The following is an 18,285-nucleotide window of genomic DNA, read 5'->3' on the forward strand; positions in this document are numbered from 1 at the left end:
CAATGGATAAACAGGCTGAGAAAGAAAATATTGAAATCACACACTTCACAATAGTCCCAAATAATATAAAATATCTTGGTTTAAGTTTATTCAAGCAAGTGAATGATCTGTATGACAAAAGATCAAGTATTTGAAGAAAGAAATTGAATACTATCTCAGAAGATAGAAAGAGCTTACATGCTCATGGATAGACAGGATTAATATAGTAAAGATGACCATTTTGCCAATCAATTTAATTTTACACATTCAATGCAATCTCCATCAAAATTCCTACTCACTTCTTTAATAGAGATAAAAAGAGAAATTTCCAAATTTATTTAGAATAAGAAAAAACTAGAAGAGCTTAAACTATCCTCCACAAGAAAAGAACTTCTGGGGGAATCATCACCCTTGAACTCAAGCAGTATTACAGAGCAATAGTGATAAATACTGCATGGTATTGGTAAAGACACAGATGGATAGACCAGTGGAATAGAAGTGAAGACACAGAAATGAACCCACACACCTATCATTTTATATTTGGAAAAGTAGATAAAAACCATTCAAAGGCAGAAACATAGCATTTTCCAAAAATAATTCTGGTTCAACTGGAAATCAGCATGAAGAAGAATGCAAATTATCTCATTTTTATGACCATGTACGAAGCCTTAGTCAAAGTGAATCAAGGACCTACACATCAAACCAGAGGGAGAGGAGAAGGAGAAGAAGAAGAAGAAGAAAAAGAAGAAGAAGAAGAAGAAGAAGAAGAAGAAAAAGAAGAAGAAGAAGAAGAAGAAGAAGAAGAAGAAGAAGAAGAAGAAGAAGAAGAAGAAGAAGAAGAAGAAGAACAAGAAGAAGAACAAGAACAAGAACAAGAACAAGAACAAGAAGAAGAAGAAGGAGGAGGAGGAGGAGGAGGAGAAGAAGGAGAAGAAGAAGAAGAAGAAGAAGGAGGAGGAGGAGGAGGAGGAGGAGGAGGAGGATGAGGAGGAGAAGGAGAATAGGAGGAGGAAGGAGAACAGGAAGAAGAAGAGATTGAGGAGGAGGAAGAAGAGCAGGAAGAAGCAGAAGAGGAAGAAGAAGAAGGAGGAACAGGAGGAAGACAAGGAGGAGGAGACGGAGGAAAAGGAGACGAAGATGAAGAAGAAGGAGGAGAAGAAGAAGAAGAAGAAGAAGAAGAAGAAGAAGAAGAAGAAGAAGAAGAAGAAGAAGGAATTTAAACAGAAAGAGAACTAAACTTCCATTCTTCCCCATTCCCTCTCTTCCTCAGCTGTTGTTTAGGCAGTTGTGTTAGTGAGACGTTAACAGTGTAATTTCTGGTGTTACTTTGAGACACCAACTCATAGTAAATTTTAGTCTCTTAAAATCTTCTTTCATGAAGTAAGACACCCATGGCTACATCATTCTCTCTTCTCCAGCACTTCACTTAGTTCTTTTGAATAGGCAGTGTCAATATTATATAGGGTCTGTTCAGATAGATGTAAGTATTTTGAGTTCTGGAGGGCCACAATTGTATCATGCTCAGTGGACAGCACCTCACAGATCTCCTTACCTATTAATAAGCCCTTGAAAGAACCCAAGGCCTGCATATGACCTTATCTCTAATTTGGAAGTTATCTCCATTGGATAATCATGTGAAAATGAAAACTTAGTTTTCTCCAAGGGAATATCACTGGGTACACAAACTAATTTTAAGGGTAGACTGCGTATAAAGCACTAAGGGAACTGAACATCATCTTTGGAGGATCCTTGTCTCATAATGGGTCAGGACTTTTTCTTCAGAATGTCTTTTTCATTTTGTTTTATGTTTATTTATCTATTAATTTTTGCTCTGTATGTTTTGTGTATATATTTTTCCTGGTTTTATGTTTCCATGGAATTCCAGAGTGTGTGAATGGAAGTCTGGGTCTCCGTGTCTGTATCTGATTCTTGACCCTTGTTTTGGCTCTTTTCTATATGCTTGTTTTGTTCTACTCCAATTCATTAACTTTCATTTTATTTTTATCCCTTAGATGATGGTTTGTTTTGAGAGTCAGAAGGATGTAGATACAGATGATAGGAGAGGAATAGAAGGGGGGAATAGAGGGTAGAGTAATCATAATTCAAATATATTGCATGAAAAAGTCTAATTTTAAGAAAAGAATTTTAAAAACATACTTTCTGGGGCCTGTCTGCCCCCTTTTCTCAAAATCCTTACTAGTTTCATATAAAAAGTTAATGAAAATATTTTAAATCTTTTCCAAGGCAAAGAAAATTGTTTGTTTACATCTGATCTGGAACTGCCACTATGGGAGTGAAGCTTCTGTAGAGTTGCAATAATGCAGTAGGAGAGTCTATAAATGCTTTCAGAGAAATCAATACACTGAGGTTCAGCGGGAGTTTCACATGATTGATGTTACAAATTTTCAATGGGAAGATATACATTTTCGATACTTCAGTTTTCATGAAATTCTTCAAGATCAAATTACAAGTAGTATGGAATACAATCATAAAATAGGTTTGTTCCTTTGAAAATTTCAAAATTACCCCAAATAATACTTAAATATCATTAATAAATCAGAACATTTTGTATCCTAAACCCATATAAACATGACAATTATGAAATAGAAGTAGATGCGTATTTGTGGATAAAAGCTGTTTCTGGAGAGGCACTATTTTATGTCTGGGATAATTTCACTTCATTGGTAGATGGGTTAAATCAAAGTCTGATAATGAAGACCTTGCTGTAAAAGACCATTCTCTCACTAAGGGACTCTAAAACCCTGTTGTATAGAGTGCTAGCATTTCAATGTATCTCTTAATGACACTCCATTGGTTAGATGTGCCATATTTCCTGTATTCATTCCTCTGTGGAAGATCATCTGGGTTCTTTCAGCTTCTGGCTATTATAAATAAGGCTACTATGAACATAGTGGTGCTCATGTCTTTGTTATATATTGGGGCATCTTTTGGGTATATGCGCAAGATAGGTGTAGCTGTGTCTTCAGATAACTCAATGTCCAATTTTCTGAGGAACCTCTACACTGATTTCCAGAATGGTTATATCAGTCTGCAATCCCACCAACAATGGAGGAGTGTTCCTCTTTCTCCACATCCTCTCCAGCATTTGCTCTCACCTGAGTTTTTGATCTTAGACATTCTCACTGGTGTGAGGTGGAATATCAGGGTTGTTTTGATTTGCATTTCCCTTATACTATAGTTGTTGAATATTTCTTTAGGTATTTCTCTGCCCATTGATATTCTTCAGCTGTGAATTCTCTGTTTTGCTTTGAACCCCATTTTTCAAATGGTTATTTGTCTCCCTGTAGTCTCACTTCATGTGTTCTTTGTATATTTTGGATATAAGCTGTCTATCAGTTGTAGGATTGGTAAAGATCTTTTTCCAATCTATTGGTTTCCATTTTATCCTAACAACAGTGTCCTGTACCTTACAGAAGTTTTTCAGTTTTTTTAAGATCACATTTGTTGATTCTTCATCTTAGAACATGAGCCTTTGGTGTTTTGTTCAGAAAATTTTCTCCAGTGAGCATGTGTTTGACATGTTTCCACACTTTGTCTTCTATTTGTTGGAGTGTATCTGGTTTGAAGTGGAGGTCCTTGATCCAGTTGTACTTATGCTTTCTACAGGGCAGTAAGAATGGATTGATCTGCAATCTTTTACATACTGACCCACAGTTGAACCAGCACCACATGCTGAAAATGCTGTCTTTTTTTCCATTGGATGGTTTTGACTTCTTTCTCAAAAATTAAGTGACCATGGTTGTAGGGGTTCATTTCTGGGTCTTCAATTCTATTCGACTGGTTTATTTGCCTGCCTCTGTCACAACGCCATACAGTTTTTTTTTTTTTTTTTTTTTTTTTTTTATCACTGTTGCCCTGTAATACTGCTTGAGTTTAGGGATAGTGATTCCCATGGAAGTCCTTTTATTGTTGAGGACAGTTTTAGCTATTCTGTGTTTTTTTTATTACAGATGAATTAATGAATGTTCTGTCTAAATCTTTGACGAATTGGATTGGAATTTTGATGGGGATTGGAATGAATATGTAGGTTGCGTTTAATATAATGGCCATTTTTACTGTATTAATCCTGCCAGTCCATGAACATGGGAGATCTTTCCATCTTCTGAAATCTCCTTCACTTTCTTCAGAGACTTGAGGTTCTGCTCATATGCTCATATTTTTTACTTACTTGGATAATGTCACCCCAAGACATTTTATATTATTTGGGGCTATTGTGAACGGTGTCATATCCCTACTTTCTTTCTCTGCTTGTTTAGCTTTGTGCAGAGTTATTTTTATACTCAGCCACTTTGCTGAAATGTTTATCAGGCTTAGTAATTCTCTTGTGGAATGTTTGAGGTCACTAAGTATACAATCATATCAACTACAAACAGTGCTATTTTAACTTCTTCTTTTCCAATCTATATCCCTTTGACCTCCTTCAGTGTCTGCTTGCTCTGACTAAGATGTCTAGAACTATATTGAATAAGTTGTGAGAGAGTGGGCACCCTTGTTCAGTCCCTGATTTCAGTGTGATTGCTTTAAGTTTCTCTCCACTTAGTTTAATGTTAGTTACGGATTTGCTGTATATGTTTAGGTGTGGGCCTTAAATTCCTGTGCTTTCCAGGACTTTTTTCATGAAGTGATGTTGAATTTTGTCAAAATCTTTCTCAGCATCTAATGAAAGGATCATGTGGTTTTTATCTTGGAGTTTATATAGTGAATTATGGTGTTTGTTTTCTGTATATTAAAGTATCCCTGCAAGCCTGGGATGAATCCTACTTAAACATAGTAGATGATTGTTTAAAGTGTTGTATGAATAGGTTTGCAATAATTTCATTGAGTATTTTTGTGTTAATATTGATAAGAGAAATTGGTCTGAGTTATCTTTCTTTGTTGAGTCTTTCTTTGTTTTAGTTATAAGAGTAATTGTGACTTCATGAAAGCAATTTGGTAGTACTCCATCTGTTTCAATTTTATGGAATAGTTTGGACAGTATAGTTATGAATTTTTCAATGAATTTTGGATGGATTTCTGCACTAAACCCATCTAATCCTGGACTCTTTTTGGGTGGGAGAGTTTTGATGATTGCTTGTATTCCTTTGGGAGTTATGGGTTGTTTAAATGGTTTATCTGTTCCTGATTTAGGTTTGGTATCTTGTATTTGTCTGGAAAATTGTCTTTTTTTTCCAGATTTTCAAGTTTTTTGAACCTAGGCTTTTGTAGTACAGCAATTTTTTTTAATTTCCTCTGATTCTGCTGTTCTGTCTCCCTTTTTAATATTTGATTTTGTTAATTTGGACACACTCTCTGTATCCTCTGCTTAGTCTAGCTTTGGGTTAATATATCCTGTTGATTTTTTCAGAGAATCAGGTATTGGTTCTGTTGATTCTTTGTATGGTCCCTTTTTTTCTACTTGGTTGATTACAGCCCTGAATTTGATTATTTTCTGCCTTCTACTACTCCTGCATGTATTTGCTTCTTTTTGTTCTAGAGCTTTTAGGTGTGCTGTCAAGCTGCTGATGTATGCTCTCTCCTGTTTCTTTCTGCAGGCACTCAGAGCTATGAGTTTTCCTCTTAGCACAGCTTTCATTGTGTTCCAAGAGTTTGGGTGTGTTGTACCTTCATTTTCAGTGAATTCTAAGAAGTCTTTTATTTCTTCCTTTATTTCTTCCTTGACCAAGTTATCATTGAGTAAAAAAATTGTTCAACTTCCATGTATATGTGGGCGTTCTTTCCTAATTTTTATTGAAGAACAGCCTTAGCCCATGGTGGTCTGATAGGATGCATTGGATTATTTCTATCTTTCTGTATGCTTTGAGGCCTGCTTTTTGACTGATTATATGATTAATGTTGGAGAAAGTGCCAGGAGGCTGTGAGAAGAAGGTTTATCTTTCTGTTTTAGGATAGAATGTTCTGTAAATATCTGTTAAGTCCATTTGGTTTATACCTTCTGCTAGTCTGTCTATATCTCTGTTTAATTTCTGATTCTGTGATCTGTCCAGTGATGAGAATGGGGTGTTGTAATCTTATACTATTATTTTTTTGCGGTGCAATATGTGCTTTGATCTTTAGTAAGGTTTCTTATGTGTATGTAGGAGCCCTTGTAATTGGAGCATAGACATTTATGATTTTGAGTTCATCTTGGTGGATTTTTCCCTTGACGAATATGAAGTGTCCTTCCTTATGCTTTTTGATGACTTTTGGTTGAAAGTCGATTTTATATATTCTTCAGACCATTTGCTTGGAAAATTGTTTTCCAGCCTTTTACTCTGAGGTAGTGTCTGTCTTTGTCTCTGAAGTGTGTTTCCTGTAGTGCAAAATGCTGGGTCCTCATTACATATTGTGTGTCAATCTGTGTATTTTTAGTGAGGAATGAGTCTATTGATGTTGGAGATATTAAGGAATAGTGATGGTCACATACTGTTATTTTCATAATTGGAGATTAGTTTATGTTTGTGTGCTTCTCTTCTCTATGTGTTGTTGTGAAAAGATTAATTTCTTGCTTTATCTATGGTTTTACTTGAATCCTTGTGTTCGGTCTTGCCAGTTAGTGTCCTTTGTAAGACTAGATATGCAGAAAGGTATTGTGTAAATTTCGTTTTGTCATGGGATATCTTGGATTCTCCGTCTTTGTTAATTGAGAGTTTTGATGGATACAGTACCCTGGGATGGTGTTTTTATTCTCTTAGTGTCTGTTTGACATCTGTCTATGATCTTCTGACTTTCATAGTATCTGGAAAGAATTCTGATTTAATTATGATAGCTTTGTCTTTATATATTACTTGACCTTTTTCCTTACAGTTTTTAACATTTTTATTTGTTTTGTGCATTTGGTGTTTTGACTATTATGTGATGGGAGGATATCCTTTTCTGGTCCAATCTATTTGGAGTTCTGTAGGCTTTGTGTATGTTTATGGGCATCTCTTTCTTTAGATTAGGGAAGTTTTACTCTATAATTTTGTTGAAGATATTACTGTCCCTTGATGTTGACAGTCTTCACTTTCTTCTATACCTGTTAAGACTAGGTTTGATCTTCTCATTGTGTCCTGGATATCCTTTATGTTTTGAGCTAGGTCTTTTCTGTTTTACATTATGTTTGACAGTTGTGTGATTCTTCTGCTCCTTAGATTATGTCTTCTATGTCTTTTATCCTGTTGGTGATTCTCACTTCTATGACTCCTTGTCTCTGTCCTAGGTTTTTCATTTCCAGGGTTATCTTCCTTGTGCTTACTTTATTGTTTCTATTTCCATTTTTAACTCCTCGGTGGTTTTGTTTATTTCCTTCTCCTGTTATGCTGTTTTTCAAGTAGTTCTTTAAGGTAGTTTTGTGTTCCCTCTTTCTTGCATTATATTTGTTTACTTCAGTTTTTTCTATTGTCCTGCATTTTCTTAAGGGAGTTATTATTCTTAACATCCTCCATCGTCATGATAAATGTGAAATTAAATTTAGATCTTCCTTTTCTGGTGTGTTTAGATATCCAGTGTTTGTTTTGATGGGAGAATTGGGTTCTGTTGAGCCCAAGTAGTCTTGGTTTCTGTTGTTTGTGTTCCTGTGCTTTCTTGTGGCCATCAGGTGGTCTCTGGAATTAGCTTGTCTTGCTCTTTCTGACAGTGGCTTGACCGTCCTGTAGGCTCGTGTGTCATGGCTGCTGTAGACCTGTTTTCCTGTTTTCTTTTACCCAGTTAAGGGAACAGAGTATTCTGCTCTCAGGCACGTAGTTGCTCCTGTCCACTTACTTTCAGCTGTCCCTGTGGGCGGGAACCAGAAGGAACTTCCCATACTTCTCCTAGGTCCCTCTGTGGGGGGAGGGGGCACAGATGGTACAAGGTGTTTTCCTTTTGAGTCAGGAATCTGGGCAGAGAGTAGTCTCCTCTGATTTCCCAGGAGTGTCTGCTTCTCTGAGGCTCTAGTTACCCCACCATCATGATTTGGGTACAGGGAGCTGTTTGACAAGATCAGTTCCGATCCAGGCACAGTCTGGAACATGGTGCTCCAGTAGATTTACTTCTCCTCTATTCCAGAGTCACTATGCAATTTTGTCTTGGGCCAGAGATGTGGGCAATTGTGGGCAGAAGTGGTAGTCTGTGTGCATTGTATGCTCAGTATTGCCCACACTCCTGGGTGATCAGCTCTCTCTCCCACAGTTTCTAGGAGAAGGGAGCTTTGTGCTGGAATCAGCAAGGTTCAGGAGCCAGCTAGAAACTGGAAATGCCTGATCCCAGAGGAGTTCTGCCTTTGCATGTCCTGAGTCAACCAGTGAGCTCACTTCAAGCAGAAAAGTTGGAATCACCTCTTCTCTTAGGCCTGAACTCACTTGTTGGGCTGACTTTCAGCTTTCCATAAGGGCTGCAACCAGAAGTGTCTTGACCCTACTGCTCCTAGGTTCCTATGCACAGGAGGCCCAGATGGAGCTAGGTGTTTTTTTCTTGAGTCAGGAATTTGAGCAGAGTTCTCATGGGTTTCTGCCCCTCTGACAGTGTAATACTTCCCCACCACTCATGACATTTGGGTGTAGAATACTGTTTGGACAAGTTCAGATTCAGCTGCAGTTTGGACTGCAGGGCTCCTGCAGATTGACTGCTCCTATATTCATGTGTCCAGTGGCACTATGCAGTTTCCTCTTGGGCTAGGGATCTGAGCACATGTGGGAAGAAGTAGCAGGGTCTCCTCGCTGAGGTCTCAGTATTGCACACTCTTCTGGGTGTTCAGCTCTTGTCCCACAGACTTTCCAAAGGATTTCAAATGTTCACTCCCTATCTTACAGGTCCTCAGTCTTTCCAGTTCTCCTCCAAATTTTGTTGGAGAAGACGCCTCTGGTTAAGGGGAGGTACAACAGGCCCAATCAGAAAAAAAAAGGGGGGCTGGAAATCTTCTTCTCTTAAAGGTAATCTCATTGATTTCTCATATTCCACAAGTGGAATAAGTCCTGCCCCTTCTCCAGAAGAGACTTTAATACCTTTGCCAGCTGCCAAAGCAGGGCAGAGAGCTCTGTCCATTCACAAAAACAGTCAAAGATGTGCCCTATCTCCACCAACGTGCTTATGAAATCTGCTTCGGGTAAAATGAGTTCGAAACCTGATTCTGCTGACAAAGCGGATTGCAGAACTACCCTGTTAAGCCAAGAGGACATTCAAAGTCCTCAACTATTAAAAATGCGCTTAAATCATCACTTATGATCCAAGGCGTACAAAATACAGTTACAAATACCCAAGTGAACCTCATAACACACATACCAGCCCAAGAAGAGACAAAATTTTCTGCATGTACACCATTAGATCAAGGACCATTGACAGTTTCAGAAGGGGCTCTTGAGAGTTCCACACCCACGCAAGATGTGGTAGAAATTTCTGAATCCACCGATGGAACTCCTGTGCCTTCTGCACATAAAAAATATGTTCTAGCAGCCTCACCATATCCCCCAGTACTTCAAATGTCCCTATATAATAGAGAATTATTCAAATATCCTCTACCACTGAAGGGACCCTCCTGACATCCCATTAGGCCCACAAAAGCCAAGTTTATCAAAACACACTGTCAATGAGCCATGCAGACTCCATATTTATACAATGTGCAGAGAAGATAAAATATCCCCTACCTCCTCAGGGGACTCTAAGTCGTTCTGTACTGAAAGCAGAGGCTCCAAAATTTTCCACATATACATCAGAGATGCTAGAACTTCCCAAAACTGAGCAGTATTCTCTGAGTATTACTCTATCTCAAAAAGAGACTGTGGGACAAGAAACTTCTACAAAAGGAGGTCTACCCATAGCCACATCTTTAGAAATGTCTTGTGGATGTGACACATATACAAAAGATATTCTAGGACAGATTCCATCTGTAGAGAAGGTTATGGACCCAACCATATGTGAACCATGAAATGCGAACACCAGAGTCTGTAGCATCCTCAACAACTGAGGAAAGGGATTCCTTGTATTCCATTAGTGTAAAAGAATGAATACGACCTCCACAAATTCCACAGTAGGCTATAGGAACTTCCTTATCTCCTCAAAATCAGCCATCTTCCCCAACTACAGAAGATGCTACACACTCTTCCAAATATTCAGAAAAGATTGCCATTCCTTCTTTATACCCACAAGCAGACCCAGAACATCTGCCAAATACCTCAAAAGCTCTGGATTTTACCTCATCTTCTGAAGGGGCTTTAGAGCCTGTTTTGCCTCTCAAGCAGGCTAGGGAACCTGACACTTCTATAGGAAAGTCGGTTTCCACTTCTCCAGCAGAAGAAAAATTCTCTTGGAACTTCCACAGTTACAAAACAATATCTAGAATATGTCTATGATGCTCAGGGAGAGGTCACATTTTCAGAGGTAGCTCTAATACATACCCTCCATTCTGATATCACAGTAAGGATTCTACACGTATACACGGTACATTAAGACCTTCCTCATCTGCGAAGGATGTCTTAGGATCTACTGCATCTGAACAGCATGTTTTAGAACTATCCCCATATACCTAAGTAGATTTATTTAACATGTTCACTCTGGGGATAAAGAGGCGACATTCTCCCTCTACCAAAGAGGACCACAGGCATCCAGTTTCTATAAAAAAAAAGGTTAAGATTTGATCCTTCTGATGTAGTCTTGAGAAATTTCCTCTAATGAAGATAGTTTCAAACATCCCCCTTCTGCCAAAAGGGATCTTGTGCCATCTTCTGCAGCCAAAGAGACAGCAAAAGCTACATCTTCTCCTCAGGTGAGTCCTAACCTTCTCCATCTGTCCAAAGGGCCATGGAATTTCCAAAAAATATGAAGGAAGTTTGCAAAGATGCCATTCCTTGAAAGGACTTGCTGGATATTCCATATTGTCCCAAGATGCTCAAGTAACTCCTCCTTCTACAAAAAAGGCATGTTCACCGTCTACCCTAGGGTTTAAGAGAATTTCTTCACCCCTCTCTAGGGCTCCAGAAAGTGTTCTCCATGCTCAAAGTGGTTTGTCATTGTGCAAATTAGACTTCAAACATATAAAACTTTTTTTTTATATTACCAAAGGTCTGAGGGAAAGTCCACATCGAAAAAAAAATCATTTAGACCTTGTGCCATTAGTCCAAGTATATCAGAAAAATTCCATGTCTTTTAAAGCACCTAAAAATCTATCTTGCTCTAGCACTCGTCCTAGAAAACAATTACCTTTAGTCATACAATCCCTAGGATCATTGAAATACAAAAAGGGGTGTCTAGAAACTTTACCATCTGCCAAAAGGTCTTTAGGATGTTCACCAACTTCTCCAAGAGCTCGGTTAACCCATAGAAGAACAAAAGAACTAAAGCCATCTGCTCAGGGTGTTTTCCAAAAACCACTTATTTCTTCTTTACTTTTATACCAAGACAAGAGGCCAGCTTCCTCATCCCCATCTCTGATCTCTTCTTCCTATTTGTTCTCTCTCCCAAATCGCTCTGTACTCTGAATTAGATGCCAATTACTAAACCATAGACATATGGAAGGAGGTAGTTGCTGTCAAAACAAAACTTGTGATATCACATAAGAAGCTACGGCTCTCCAGGACACAATTGAATTTTCAAGGAGGGCCTAATGATGATGGAACTGCCATAGCCTACCTGCTCAAGAGCTTCCTTGCATTGACCAGATTTGGTTGTGCACTTTCCAGTAGTGTCTCCTGTGACACAGTAGAAACATTTACATGCTACATCTCTGTACAGCTAGAGCCTTCTCTCTGCTTTATTAGTGATTACATGCTCTGAATGAAGAAAGTTAGTCAGGGGCTTGTCATGGGTAGAAAAGATCTAGGAACACAGAAGGAAAGATATTCTTCTGGAGATTAATTTTATTCTCCGGTCAAATCCTGTGACATAAAGTTCAATTCCCTAGGTTTTCCCTGTTTTGCTGGTGCCAGTATTTTCCCTACAGAACTTTAATTGAGTGAATATTGTTTTATATTTTCTGATTGTAAATTCATTTACAGGGGACATTATATATGTTCCTGCATGTGTACTCAAAATTTCATTTTTCAAATTCCATTTTTTCCAATGAATTTGGTATCAAACGTGGCTCAGCTATAGAGTGAATATAAGAGTGGAAATATTGTGTACCTACTTCTAATGATCAACTCCCAAATCCATATTTTATCCATTAATTACAAGACATCAGTAAAGCAAAGGACAACATGGAGTATAGAATGTGGTTCTGAAGTTCTATTAGATATCAGTCCTCTAATATCTACCTTCTTGTGTTCCCAGGGATAGGCTTGAGGGTTTTGGATGTTTTACCATGATTCTTTCTTCAGGCCACACATCAGTTTCTGAGTGATGGGCAGTGATAGGAATGGCTTGTGGTCCAATGAAACCTCAAATTCAATAGGTTATAAAAAACAGGAGGGAGTCTATTTGCAATTGTCACTTGTGGATCCTATAGTCTTCACCTTGTTATGCAGAATCCATCCAAATATTAAACCAAAATTCCTAGTTGTAGGATCCACCAAAATTGTATATATATATATATATATATATATATATATATATATATATATATGTATGTATATAAATGTATATATATATATGTATATATATGTATATATATGTATATATGTGTGTGTATGTATTCACTTATATATATATGTATATATGTATTCATATATATATGTATGTATGTATATATATATGTGTGTGTATATATATACATATACATACATATATATATATATATATATATATATATATATATATATATATATATATATATCAGGCACAAAAACTTGATAAGATTGATGAAGATAAAATTGCATTCTGCCAATAAATGGTTTTAGATCTTTCATGAGAGACACAGCTAGAGCATGTCAAATACAGAAGTGATTGCTAGTGGCAAACCAGAGAACTGAATACAGACCCCTTGTTTGTAGATGTTGAGAAAGGATTACAAGAGCTGAATGGGCTTTCAACCACCATAAGAACAACAAGTTCAATTAACCAGGGCTTTCTGGTATTAAACCAATATTCCATGACTGTTTATGTACAGACCTGTGGCTCCAACTGCATATGTGGCATAGTATGGCGATGTTGATCATCAATGGAAGGAGAAGCCCTTGGTTCTCCCTAGTTAAAGGGAATGTCAAAGCACAGTAAAGGTTATAGATAAGGATAAGGGGACCAGCTAGGAATATTAAGGACAGGAAACTGGGAAAGGAAATAACATTTGAAATGTAAATATAGAAATATCCAATTAAAAAAGGTATATACGGGGCTGGGGATTTAGATCAGTGGTAGAGCGCTTACCTAGGAAGCGCATGGCCCTGGGTTCGGTCCCCAGCTCCGAAAAAAAGAACCAAAAAAAAAAAGGTATAAAATTTGCTAAAAAAAAAAAGGAAAAAAAAAACAAAAGATAATTAGCAGCTAATCAGACCTATTGAGTCAGTAATCCAAAGGGTTCCTGTCAGGGATTTATAGTCAGAATAATACTAGTGGAAAGATTGAGATGATGAAGATCAAATTTGGAGCACTTCTCTCTCCCAAATACCAGTATCAGACACTTACTGCTCTATAAGTATCCAAATAATTGAGGAGTTTACTCTGAGCTGAGGAAAGTATACTTATTTTTCACTTCTTCCTTAGGACCATTTTCTTCTGGGCAATAAGAACAAAAATCCATGAGCTCTAAGGAAAAGAACAGTGTCCTTCCAAACACCTGGCTTTTGGGAGAAAGAAATTAATGATATAAACTCTCTGACTTCCAGGAACCATTAGAAGCAGGGAAGTCCAGATTCTTCTGAGAGGCTCCCAGCTCCTGATCCCATGTGTGGAAGGATCAGATCAATTCTATCTCTTCAACTTACATATTCCACTCCTACCAAGGCTTCAGTGAGATTTCTCAGGGATGATGTATTTCTTCCTTCTTTTATACCAAGACAGAAGACCAGCTTCGTTCTCCCCATCTTTGATTTCTTCATCGTCTTTGTTCTCCCTCCCTAATGACTGTTTCCCCTGAATTTGAGGCCAATTAGTAAAACCTATAGGTACTGAAGTAATATCTGAGAGGCATTTGCAGTCAGGACAACATTTATTACATCACAGAAGAAGCTAGTGCTCTCAAGGATACAAGAGATTTTTCAGGGAGAGCCTAATGATATTGTCACTGAGAACTGCCATGGCCTGACTCTAAACAGCTTTCCTTACATTAACCAGTTTTGAGGGTGCCAATTTAGGTATGTCTCCTGTGACACAGTGGAAACTTTCGTTCTCCATCTCTCTAAAGCTAGTGACTTCTGAATGGAGAAAATGAGTCAGGGGCATGGCATGGATAGAAATTATTTAGGAACTTGGAGTGGAGGAGATTCTTCTGGATAATATTTTTATTCCCAGGTCAATTCCTGTGACATACAGTTCAATTTTCTAGGTTTTCTTAATTTTATAAAGGCCAGTACTTTACCTACACACCTTTCGTTGAATGAATATTGTATTTCACTTTCCTATTGTACATTCCTTCATAGGGGACATTATAAATATTCCTGAATATGTACTCAAAAATTCTGTTTTCAAATTCCATTCTCTGCTATGATTTTGGAAACAAAGTGGGCCCATCTATAGACTGAGAATAACAGTGTAAATATGGTGTACCTACTTCAATTATAAATTCCCAAATCCTTATGGTATTCAAAAATTACCATCATCAATAAAGCAAAGGACCACATGGAGTATACAATTCTTTTCTCTATTCACATTTGATATCTGTACTACACTATCTACTTCCTGTGTTCCCATGGCCAGACTTGAAGGTTTTAGATGTGTTGCCATGATTCTTCCTTAATGTCATATATAAGAAACAGGAGCATGGGCAGGGGGAAGAAAGACTTGAGGAACAGTGAAACCTCAACTCAATACCTTCATAAGTACAGGAGGGAGTCTCTTTGATATACTCATTTGCAAACTCTACATTCTTGACCTAGTTGTGCAGAATCCATGTAATCATTCCACCTAACCTAATAGGTGTAGGAAGCACCTAAAGTATATATATATATATATATATATATATATATATATATATATATATATATATATATATATATATATATTCAACCACCAAAACTGGATAACATTGATGAAGCTAAGAAATGCATTCTGCCAGGAAACAGATATAGATATTTCCTGAGATACAAAGCTAGAGCATGTCAAATACAAATGTGAATGTCAATGGCAAACCAGTAAACTGGAAATGGAGTTCCAGTTGGTAGATTCTGAAAAAGGATAATAAGAGCTGAAAAGGCTTTCAACCCTTAAGAACAAAAATGCCAATGAACCAGATCTTTCTGGTACGAGACCAATATTCAAAGGTGGAAAATGGAAAGACCTAAGGCTCCAACTGCATTTGTAGTAGAGGATGGCCTTGTTGGGCACCAAAGGAAGGTTAAGCCCTTGGTCCTCCCTTGGTTTGACTTGCATTTAAAGGGAATGTGAAGGGACAGTAATGGGATGGTTTATAGAAGAAGTGGAGAGGGACCTGTTAGGGATCGTACGGGAGGAAATTCTAAAAGGAAACAGTATTTTAAATATAAATATATAAATATACATTTTAAAAAAAGAAATAAAATTTGTAAAAAATAAAAGATATAAGAAATAAAAGAAAAGAAAACTACCAGCTAGTTACAGCTATTGACTCAGAAATCTAATGAGTCACTATCAGGTAATGACAGTCATAGAAATAATAGTTGAAGGACTGAGATGATGATGTTTAAAATAGAAGCTCTTCTCTATCCCAGATATCAGGGTCAGGCACAAACTGCACTATAGGAATCTAAAGCATGGAGGAGTTTACACAGAGATAGGGTTATAAAACTTGTCCTTCCCGTGTTCTTTAAGTCCCTTTTCTTCTTGTCAAAAAGAATAAAGGCCATGCACTCTCAGGAAAACAACTGTGCCCTTTCCATCCCTTGGCTTTTGGAATAAAGAAATGAATGATATAAACTTTCTGACTTCCAGGAACCATAAGAACAGGTAAGTCCAGATGATTTTGAGAGGCTCCCATGTCCTCATTCCCATATGTGGAAAGCTGAGATGAAGGCTGTCTCTTCAGGGAACCCACTAAACACCTACCCCGGACTCACTGAGCTCTCAAATGGACCAGGTAATTCTTCCTTTTTGATACCAAAACAGAAGGGAAGCTTTCTTTGAACATCTCTGATTTCTTCATCCTCTTTGTTCTCCCTTCAAAAATGTCTGTTTATTCTGAATTAAAGGCCAATTAGTAAGCTCTAGGGGTACTGAAGAAATATCTGAGAGGCAGATGCTATCAGGACAACACTTGTGACCTCACAAAAGTAGCTAGGGCTCTCTAGGTTACAAGAGATTTTTCAGAGAGGGCCTAATGATAATGTCTCTTAGAACGCCCATGGCCTACATGCTGAACAGCTTTCCTTACATTGACCAGTTTCAAGAGTGCCTTTTCCAGGAGAGTCTCTTGTGTCACAGTGGAAACATTTACGTACTCCATCTCTCTATAAAGTTAGATACTTCTCTTTTCTTCATTAGTGGTTACATGCTCTGAATGGTGAAAGTTAGTCAGGGGCATGTCACGGGTAGAAAAGATTTAGGAAGATGGAGTGGAGGTGATTCTTCTAGATAATATTTATACTCCCAGGATTATTCCTGTGACATACAGTTCAATTTTCTAGGTTTTCTCTGTTTCGCAACGGGCAGTATTTTCCCTATAGACCTTTAATTTATTGAATATTGTATTACAAATGTGATCATATTCTAGTTTTCTTCTCTTGCTTAGTGATGAAAAAAGTGATACCCAGTACTGTATTAGAACAAACATTATATAGTACACCTAAAGAAAACAAATTGCTCCCAAGGTCAACGTAACTTCATAAGTAAGCAATTTGAATTCACAGAGAAATGGTAAAGTATTGTATTATTTATCCTTAAAAGGATACTTGTAAGAATCTTTTAGAAACAGAAATCTAAACATCTGTATAAAAATGTTATATCTGCTTTAAATGATCAGAATGCACATCTGTGATTGGCAAACCTTATTAAATCCTATCAGGAAGCTGAGAGTAAAACTGGTTCAGAAAGCAGTCATCAACAGTCCAGCATTTGTGACAGTCACACCATTAGCCTGTGCCGCCATAGTTCTTGATCCCTGACCTTAAAAGATCCCAGCCTTTCCGAACTACAAATTGTCCCATACATTGTTTTTTATATCAGAGTCAGTAGGGAAAAGATCTTAGCCAGCTTCACAAACAATTTTATTTTTCCAAAAGCTTTTAATGGGTTGTGGTCCTCGCTAATCATTCTACATTTCCTCGGGCAATGATAGAAGCAATGATCTACCCCAGAGGCAATTGCTAAAAGACCTGTATCACTCTTATTGCAAATGCCAATGGCACTGCCCTCTGAGTGGTAGAAAGCTCCATGAGGATTTTCATGCAATTCTTAGATTAAGAGAGGATGAGTGCAAAAACTGAGCACCACTCTGCCTGAAATCCTCGTGGGGTTCATGACTCACCAAGGTCCAACGAGACTGTGCTGAAGAGTGGGCCATACCCCAGGATTTCTAAAGCTCTGTGCCATTCCTCCTTCACAGGCCTTGGCAATACTCCATTTCAGAACCAATTTTGAACTATGCTTTTACCCTAGATATAATTTCAAATACTATACTAATTAGGGAGAGTGTGCAGCCTTACATTGTCCTTGACTTTAATGGAATTGCTTTACATTTCTTTCCATTTAGGTTGATGCTGGGTACCGGCCTGCTGTCCATTGCCTCTATTATGTTTCTGCATAGGACTCGTATCCCTGATTGCTCTCACCCTTTTAACATGAAGGTGGGTTGGAATATATTTGCAAGCTTTTTAAATATCTAATGAGATTATCATGTGATTTTTCTCTTTCAGTTTCATTATATAGTGAATTATATTGATGGATTTTCAGAAATTGAAACATCTCTGCCTCCCCCTAGAAATTAATAATTACACAGCATAACCTACAGAAAGGATCTCACATTCACATGCATACTCCAATAGCTCCCCAAAAACACAAAAAAAATACAAACAAAAAAAAATCATGCACCCTACTGAACAGATGTAATACTCACATACATACTCAAACATCCTAATCGAAAACACAAAAACCAAAAAAACATGCAAGCAAAAAAAAAAAAAAAAAAAAAAAAAAACCCTGCTCCCGCAACATCTCATTAATACCTTTAAGCATTAATGTCCTCTACTCAACAGTAAAAGGACACAGGCTAACACAATGGATTTAAAATCAGGATCTATCCTTCTGTTGCACTCAAGAAACACAATCCAGCAACCAAGATAGACACAACCTCAG

The 18,285-nt window shown here is 37.6% G+C and overlaps 1 long non-coding RNA gene across 1 annotated transcript in view; it reads right to left on the reverse strand.

Annotated features, from left to right (window-relative positions):
* The window catches only part of LOC134484661 (uncharacterized), a 92,519-nt gene extending 76,302 nt beyond the window's left edge, over positions 1 to 16,217 (reverse strand). Inside the window, exon 1 of the long non-coding RNA XR_015647316.1 lies at positions 16,042 to 16,217. This is a non-coding gene — a long non-coding RNA (uncharacterized LOC134484661). The remainder of the gene's footprint in view (positions 1 to 16,041) is intronic.
* Between the last annotated feature and the right edge of the window lie 2,068 nt (positions 16,218 to 18,285).

This window comes from Rattus norvegicus, chromosome Y (genome assembly GCF_021556685.1).
Source record: "Rattus norvegicus strain SHRSP/BbbUtx chromosome Y, alternate assembly SHRSP_T2T, whole genome shotgun sequence".
Lineage (NCBI taxonomy): Eukaryota > Metazoa > Chordata > Mammalia > Rodentia > Muridae > Rattus > Rattus norvegicus.